This window comes from Melitaea cinxia, chromosome 9 (assembly GCF_905220565.1).
Source record: "Melitaea cinxia chromosome 9, ilMelCinx1.1, whole genome shotgun sequence".
Lineage (NCBI taxonomy): Eukaryota > Metazoa > Arthropoda > Insecta > Lepidoptera > Nymphalidae > Melitaea > Melitaea cinxia.
The window spans coordinates 5,468,846-5,478,612 of NC_059402.1; the positions used below are offsets into that span (position 1 = coordinate 5,468,846).

Consider the following 9,767-nt stretch of genomic DNA (forward strand, 5'->3'; position numbering starts at 1 on the left):
TATGCGCAACACACATGAGTTCACGCCATTTTTGGTGCGAACGTGTGGAGGCCTATGTGTCCAGCAGTAAACTGCAAAAAGCTGAAGTGATAATGATGATGATGATGATGGATACCTTAGAAAATCTGAGTTCACTGATAACAATATTTTGTGTTCGCTAACATGGAATGCTTATAGTTTCTGCAATCTGTATCAATTACTTTTGTGGATATTTTCTTCGGTTGAGAGTCAATATCTTCAATGCTCTTTCGTCCACGTTAAAATTCTGCTATCCATTTTTTACAGTGGTATACGATGGACCAGATTTCCTAAATGATTCAATTCAGTAATCCCTTTTAAAGAAATATTTTATAACAGCACGTTGTTTAATTTTGTCTATTTTCTAAAAAACTCACACTCACTTTTAAACACCTTTGTTTCGTTTAGCACGTTATACCTTAAAAATCACAAATACTATGGCAACAAAACATACTGTGACCATAATGTGACAGCCAAAGGATGTATAGACCCAATGAAGGTAATATTGTAAAAATAAAATATACGTCTGTATATGAGGCCGGGAACTTTTCGGTCCATCCTTGTAAATATTTTCTCACATAAATTTTCATATGCTACAAGAAATCATCATCATGGAAAATACTTATAGGTAACTAATATGCTAGTTTTTACAATTGCCTCCTAAGTTGAAGTAGTTTAATGAGTGCAACAACGCTATAATAATAAAAACTCTATCTTACGCTGGTTATAAAATATATTTACAATTGTATATTATTTTTACGGCCCCTAAAGATGTCGAAGATTTTAATGGAGATAGTTAATTAAACGTCTATTTACCGTGCGATTGCGTGCCACATTGTGTGACAGTCACTATTATCGTCCCATCGAAACACGACCTTGGCTTGATCGATGATGTCTTTAGTCGCATCGTATTGGGAAATTATAAAAAATACACGCATGTCAATGACACGAGAATACTACAAAAGCGGCGCCAGAATATTTTAGAAGAATCGATATAACGGTCGCTATTATAATTATTTATTAATTTTATTTATCCATCGTTTTCACAAAGAAGATAATGTATATCTTACTTGTTACTCAGACAATAATAGCAACTAAAAACTACTAAGGTAAACCTATGCATTCACGTGTCTAATATAGTTTTTAATGGTCAACATCAAGCTGGTCTTGAAAAGTAACTAAAAATAATATTAAAGTTTGAACCGTATAAAAAAGTCTCCAGGCATTGCATACATAATTTGTTTTTGTCCGGAATAAATGGGACTTGAAGTTTTGAAAATATCGTTTGATTGCAAATGTAAGCAAAAGAGCATACGTTACGAAAATATGGACGGGGCGGGAACGTGAAGCGCACAGGAGCAAAAAATATTCGTTGGCGATGTATTGCGGGTGACGTAAAAAGAAAATGTTTTTCAAATGTGTGATTAAAGATTTAAAGAAAATTTAAAGTAAAAAGGGATGTTTCTTTAAAAAATTTAAAATATTATTTACCTACACACTATATATAAAAGACACAATAGTTACGATCCTCTTTGATACCTTATGTTTACACTCGTATATATATTTTTCATAGAATATTATAAAAAGTTCGCAACATTTTATTTAAAAATCAATAACAAGTTGAGGCATTAAATTATTGACTAGTTACTAATAAACTAGACTTTAAACAAAGCTGAAAATAAGACAATCAACTCCAAGACGAAAGTTTAAAAAGTCATTGACTCGATGGATTCATTAAAATTTAATGATTACTATATAAATAGCCACTTCACGAAGAATACATTAACGTTATCATTTATATTAATGGATACATGATTGACAAGAAATTAATAGGAATTCGTGTTATAATGGCGCCATCTTCGTACAGGTAAATTGATAAATCGGCACAAGTCTTTATGTTTTTATTTTGAAAGAACTTTCGAGATAGCTAAGCATTTTAATCTAAGTGTATTTTTATTTATACAAGTTGTATTACGTATTTACGCATATACCATAAGTAAAAAGTTACCTATCTTGAATAATGAAAATGGGTTTGTCTAAGACCGAGCTTTTGTTTATCTAAAAGTTTAACACAATGTAGCAAATTAAGCTCAAGAGATGTGTATCTCTTGAGCTTAATTAAAAAACACAGTTTATTTTCGATTCGTGCAACGTGAATCGGAACATAAAATATATATCCAGAATGAATTTACCATATTTCTTTATACGTAATAAAATTCAACTCCAAAATACCATGGAAAACAAGAATATATGGAAAAGACCTAAGCATGTAATTACTTCTCAAGGATAGATATATCATCCTGTCCTATTTCCATTAAAACGCAATATTTAAATGAGTAATGTCCTGTTTTATGTATGATGAATTGTACATATTAAGATGAGCGGTATGTGCGAAGTTATTTTTCTACATAATATTGTTATATGGCATATCTATGATCTTCCATCAGCGCTAACATAAGTTATTCAAACAATAGTAAAATGGAACAGCTTTATTTTATTATATTTAATAAATTAACAATTTATAATTCAATTTTGTTTCGTATAAAATAATTTTTTTTGAACAAATAAAGTGGGTGAAAGCAAAAATACCACGTCTCTCACATACGACGGCGAAGCTCGCTGCAAGCTGTCCAGCGGTCAATGGCCTTGACATTGTACCCGTTTGTGTTTACATATTAATTTTATATTCTTTCTTCAACTCTCGAAAATTATGTAAACTCCATACATATTTAATAAAACGGGATTGACGACATAATTATGATAATTTTTTACATTCATCCATGTAACGGTTTATTTATTTAATGCTTTAGAAGCTTCCACTTTATCAACTGATAATGAAGTAGCACGATTTTAAAAAATAGTTGTATTTTAAGTAACGGGTATTAGAATTATATTTTAGATGAAATTAGATTGATTACTACACTGTATTACGTTAGAGCCACTAAACATTCTGATTTGATAAATTCATTTTTGCTTTGAGAGGAAATCGTAATGAAGTTTATATGCGATTAAAATGAATTTTCCGGCTCATTAGAAAAGCGGTAACAAACAACAAGTATGAAACATAATAAAGTTGAATCCGCGGAGGTCGTCTAGTAGATAGTAAAGTCAAGTTGTTTATTTGTCAGTAATTTCAGATTTAACTTAAATTTTATCTTATTTAGGAAGTACATTTATACGAATATTAATTTAATATATGTATGTGATACACAATAACTAAGAAAATTATTCTATGTATACAATTAACCACTCTAAAATTACTTAACCGATTTTAATTGCTCCATTTCCACAAGACAAACGCGACAAAGCCAGCCCTGCGGTTACCAACCCGCCTGCCCAGTGTGGTGACTATGGGCAAAACACATGAGTTCACGTTATTTTTGGTATAAACTTGTGGAGGCCCATGTCCAGCAGTGACCTGTATAGACTGTAATGAAAATGAGAAACACTGTGTAACGTTCATATGCATAGGCTATTTTTACACTAAAAGCTATTTTGACATAACAAACAGACATTTTTGGCACGAACTTGGGGAGGGCTGTGGACTGCGATAGACTGAAGTGAAATGGGCTATAATATATCACGCTAAGACTCCAGGGAACACAGCAGCCACCATAATTCAATCTCAACAGGTGTCAAAATACAATGCGGGTAAAAATATGTCTTTTCCACTTTTATCACATTTGTGAAAATATCTGCGTTATCTTAGTACTAGTAAAAGACAATAATTCAAATTAATAATAACAACAACTAAAATAAACGTTTTTGAATATCTAAGTTAGACATTAGACTGTACCCTCGTTTGAAACGCTGTTACAATCTTTTATTATCAAAGTTTAAAAAGGAAAGCACTGGCAGCTAAGACACGAGCTTTCCTAGTTTAGAGGTTCAAGATGCCAATGATTTTTAAAAAAAAAATGCTTTTGTTTAACTTGCAATGTAGGTATGTTTGTTAGGGTAGAATCTTGCAACTCAATTTTGAATCTCTTTAAAGGATTGAGCTGAAATTTTGTATACAAATTTAGTTTGGATGACGATTGCATGGTTAGCTGTACGACGTCATTCTAAATCCAACATGGCTGAATACCTAAGATGGCGGAGTACGTATTTTTATTGCACACTCCTACAATATGGGTACGAAATGAACCCTTTCATTTGATAGGCTTTTTTTTTATATTATATAAACCAGTGGCAAATTTACCAGTAGGCTGAGTAGGCTGAAGCCTAGGGCGGCAAAATTTTTCCCTAAATAGCTTCAAATAAAGGTCACTTGAAATATATTTTCCTGTAACTCGATTATTTTATGGAATTTTGGAATGGGCGGCCTAGAAAAAGCTCAACCGAAATAATCGCAACTAATACTTGGCTTCGTTTTGCGGATGGATGTAACCACAAGCTTTTTGAGGGCTGGATCCGTGTCTGACTGTACTCCTAGTTGGAAATATGGTATCGAGTTTCAGGGAGGCGGTAAAATTTAGATAGCCACTGGCGGCAAATTCGTAAATCCGGCACTTATAAATTTTTTAGTTTATTTTTTTTTATAAATTGTATTTAAAATTTATATAAAAATAAAATTTATATTTATATAAAATTATTTTACTATAAATTATGTAATGACGTTATAATATTGACAGCAGAAGTTTTTAAGGAAAAGTTTATTTTGTTGTTTTAATGTGCATTTTTAATAGAATACTCATGACGTAACTAAATAGTATCCTAAGGTCATTCAATATGTATAAATTTTTTTAGCTTACGATCTTCTCGAACAACGCAAAAAACATTGTATTCCTTGTCATTTCGCCGCATAAGTTTTGACGACGCGGAAACAACCTTCCTGCTATTACGTACTGTTAAGTCAGAAAACGATTAGCTGCGACTAGTGTATGGGGCAGATTGTCTTATTTTGAGTAATGCTTACTAAATAATTTTTACTAAATACGTTGTGTCAGCATTGTCGTCAACAATACAGTCATTAAAATCTTTAAGTTTATTACAAATCTTCTTACAATCTGTCCGGTTACTCTATCCATAGCATCCTCATAAACATACTAACATTTCCGCCCGCGGTTTCTGCCGCGTGGGTTAAAGGCCTTCTACACGGTCGGGATCGACCGCCGACCATCGTGTCCTTGGTCGGGTTGATATAAAAATGGACAGTGTGGAAAACGGTTGACCCGACCAATATTTGGTTGATGTCAACGGCCTTGGTCGCGAGCGCATCTCATCAAAGAAGAACTGACAAGTTGAGTCAACCACCGACCGTGTAGAATGAATACAAAAATTGGTTGACCCGACCAAGGACACGACGGTCGGCGGTCGATCCCGACCGTGTAGAAGGCCTTTTACACGACTGTTCCGTTCTTTCTCGTTAAAATATCTCACTCACAGGTAATGTAACATTTTCCCCAGGACCGAATTTTTAAAATCTTTTCAGTAGTTTTTGAATTTATTAATTACAAACAATCGCTTCAGCCTGTAATATCCCACTACTGGGCATAGGCCTCTTTCCCCATGTATGAGAAGGATCAGAGCTTAATCCACCACGCTGCTCCAATGCGGGTTGGCGGATATATTCCTACTATGACTAACGATCGCTATCAGGTGTACATGATAACAACCCACAAGGACTATACAAACACCCAGACCACGGAAAACACCTGTATCGCCAATACAAATATTTGCCATGTGCGGGGATCGAACCCGCAACCGCCAGCGCAACAGGTGCAATCCATGGCTGTGACCGCTGCGCCAACATGGCATTAATTAGAAACAAAACATCAAATATTTTCTCTTTATAATATTAGTATAGAATTGTATTTATCCACAGGTAAATTTTGGAATATGATTTATTTATTTATCTAAAACACAACATATTTTTTTTTGCGCAAAAGGCGGATTTGAAGCCTTACAAGCTATAGTAGATATATAGCATGTATGATGCTGAAAAAACAGAAGTTTACTTGTAGTGTTTTCGATTTAAAAAAAAGAATACAAGCAAGTTTTATAATACGTCAACAAAATAAAAAATATCAGCGCAGAATCCGTTGTACCTTTACTAAGCATAGGTAGGTTTAAAGTCATTAGACCATAAATTGATCGTCTTGCCACGCGGCGCCGCCGCCGGGCGCCGGTGGCTCGGCAGAGGCGACACGAAAAACCGTTTTATATGCGAAACCTGAACTAGACTAGGTATACCTAGCTAATTTTACACAGTTTGAATTCGTACAGTTATCTCTACGTGAAGAAATATTTGACATTTGACACTCTTTAAATAGTTCTCACAAAATTAATTGGCTTTTAATTTAGTTTTTAACAACAAGTATAGTTATATGAATTAAGTAGATATGTTTATATTTTAAGAATTAAATATATACATGAATTTATAAAATGTATATTTTAAGGTTTTTGTGATATTAATAAAGTCGATTCAGCCTATAACATCCCACAGCTGGGCATATGCCTCATTCTCTATGTTAATAAAGTAATAAATAGTAATCTATTCGTTTTTTAACAAGTAGAAGGAAGGATTTTAAAGAAAATAAAAGGTTAATGTACATTTTAGGCAAGGTCGGGAATTATTTCGTGTATCATCCTTACAGTTTTGTAGCTTTTTATGATTCTGTTTTACCTCACTATTTCCTGGTATTCATTCAATAACATGTTATCAAGTCACGAGCAAAATATAAGACTAATTAAGATTTAGATGATTACATTTTCTTTCCGTTGGTCTTAAGTAAAATACGGTTATTTCTGTTTCATATAAAAGTTGAAGTTTTCTAAATTAATTAAAAATAAGAAGAACTGTTATTCTTTAAGTTCTTTTTTATAGTTTAACCTTTTTTTGCAATAATTTAGTATTTTATTCAATACAATCTTTCAATTCCTTTGATAGAGACTTACAAAGAGCAAGTTACATGTTTCTTTATATCTTTGCTTACGTACTGTTATGGAAATTGACATTAAAAAACGACACAGGTTTATGTTTTTGACATTATTAATAACACACGGAAACTATTAAAGATTATATTTATAAAGCATTATGTTACCTATAGTAAGTATAGTTAAGATCAGTTTACACTTTAGTGTGTACCTAAATGATTTATTATAATATTCATTGATATAGGTAATAGTGACGGATATCTCGATTGATAAAGAGTTAAAATTATCTAAAGGTTCTCTATAATGCTGGTGTCTAATATTCTATGCTAACCAGGTTGAACTGGAAGATTTATGAAATAATACAAGCAGTTCCTAATACATTATTACAATTCTTTTTTAATTTTTTTTAAATGTTTTATTATTTAAATAAAAATTACAGGCAAACTAGCCAGTTTATAAAATGAGTATAACCGTACCTATACAAACTTTTTAAAATATTAATTATCTTTTAAAAACCAAACAAGATTTAAAACCTAAGACTAAGTCGACGACGACGACGACGTAAATTAGAAATTGTTCTTTCGATTTTGTTCTCATTAATTTTAAATATATATATTTTTTGTTATTCTTTAATTTTTATTGTTTATTCTATCAATAACTAAGCTTGTGAGCAGGAAGTATGATCAATGTTAATGTCGAACAGACGAACAGCTTTACTAAATAACGCTTTAAATACATTTTGTTTTTAAAACTTCACCATTTTGTGGAAAACAATAATTCTTGTTTTATATTGAGTTAAATAAATGTCAATGAATTCAAAACCAACGTACATATTCGATGTTCGTCATTTATATTCTTTGAATTTCTTATGATAAATATTTTCGCTTCAGCCTGTATTATCCACTACTGGGCATAGGCCTCTTTCCCCACGTAGGAGAAGGATCAAAGCTTAATCCACCACGCTGCTCCAATGCGGGTTGGCGGATATATTCCCTACTACGAGTAACGATCGCTATCAGGTGTACATGATAACAACCGCGACCGACGGCTTAACGTGCTCTCTGAGGCACGGTGTCGAGACCCACAAAGACTATACAAACACCCAGACCACGGAAAACACCTGTATCGCAATACAAATATTTGCCATGTGCGGGGATCGAACCCGCAACCGCCAACGCAACAGGTACAATCCATGGCTGTAACCGTTGCGCCAACGGGGCGTTATAATAAATGTATATGAATTAACCTTTAATATTTTTTTAAGTTATACTTCTTTTGACGTGTTAGGGAAAAAATATGAGAATAAATTTTTACGATCTTAAGTTGGCTAGTCAACGAAGAAGTTAGCAATGTGAAGTTAGCTAGCCAATGCAATAACTTCTTACTTGCGTACATAAATACACACTTTTTTAGTTTGCTTTTTAATGTTATTAGGTACTATTGTAATTAATAATTGTTACTATTGTGTGATTGAAAATTATATCAGTAAATTTTGAAGCTTTATAATTAAATATTATTGAACTAGACTTAAAAAAAAATGGGTTCCAATAGCTCAATCTCCGTAGAATGTAAATTGTTGAAGCTATGGGTATACAGTTCTTTCTCATGGCCTGAGGACTATTCTAAGGCCTAAACACTTTTTAAGTAATGTTTCTCGGTTCTTCGGAAATACAATTTAAAAAAGGTGAAATGGGGAAGAACTTTTATGGAATTTTAGTATTTTGAAAATTTATGGATGAAATATAAATTTAATTCGATTTCTTTTTTTAATAAATAGCCACGTGTATTACTTCTACTAATCTTTTTTTAAATTTTATATGCAATGTGTTATGCCAAAAGCTTTAAGGCATTGTTATATTTCTTTAGTAATAATAATTACTATAAATTAATTAAAAATAATACAAAATAAGCTCGTTGTTTCGCTAATGAACCAACAGTCACGTTGTAATGATGATTCAAATAAATGAAAAGACGTAAGTATTTATTGTGATTATTTTTGGTTGAATTCAATAAAACATAAAACCCGTCCTCAAACTCGCTGAATCATAAGACGTCAACAAAAAGTAAAAAATATAGTAGGTATAATAAAACAAACGTTTTCAAACACTTTCATGAGACGTTTAAAACGCGATCGAAATACTCAGACTGATAAGTAAATTTATTCGTAACGGATCGCTTGACATGAGCTGTCATGTTCTCACATAGAATAACGATTTACAAAGGTTGAGATCGTTACAGAGAAATGTAGAAGTCCATTTACAATTGTTCCAATTAGCATTCCGGAGAGATGTATTAGAATGGGGCACGGGCCGCGGTGCATTGTAAATGCAGATCGGACGGACCAACTATGTAAATGTGCGAAAATTTTCTTTTGGCAACCGAAAAAACGTCTTAACAAATAAAAATTCGTAACAGGTACTGGTATGAAAGACTTTAAAGAACCCATTGATAAGCTTGCTACCTATTTATAGTCAACTGTTTATCTGAGAAAAGAATAGACTAATTTTTATAAGTATAAGTATGTAATTAATAAGTTAAACGAAGTAAATAATTTAATGTTCACCGTATGGTTCTTTGGCAACATTTATAAGGAGTGTATTTCGCAATATTTTCTTTCTGAACAATCGCTTACACCTCCAAATAGACAACGATAACGCGTAGTGAGTCTAACTCGTGAAAGATAAAATTTTATTTTCGACGTGCTAATGGTTAAACTCACTAAGATACAAGTGACTACACAAAAAGTCATACACTCGGTTCGAAACATTTTTTTTTGTATGCAGAGGTGCATGTTAAAAAGAGGCAGAATATAAGTTCCTTTCGATAAATATCTAGGTATAATATAACTTAATAACTTCTGAACGACTGCA

General features: G+C 32.4%; 1 protein-coding gene across 1 annotated transcript in view; it reads right to left on the minus strand.

Annotated features, from left to right (window-relative positions):
• Positions 1-9,767, minus strand: part of LOC123656582 (serine/threonine-protein kinase S6KL-like) — a 68,216-nt gene that overhangs the window by 5,305 nt on the left and 53,144 nt on the right. The window lies entirely within an intron of this gene.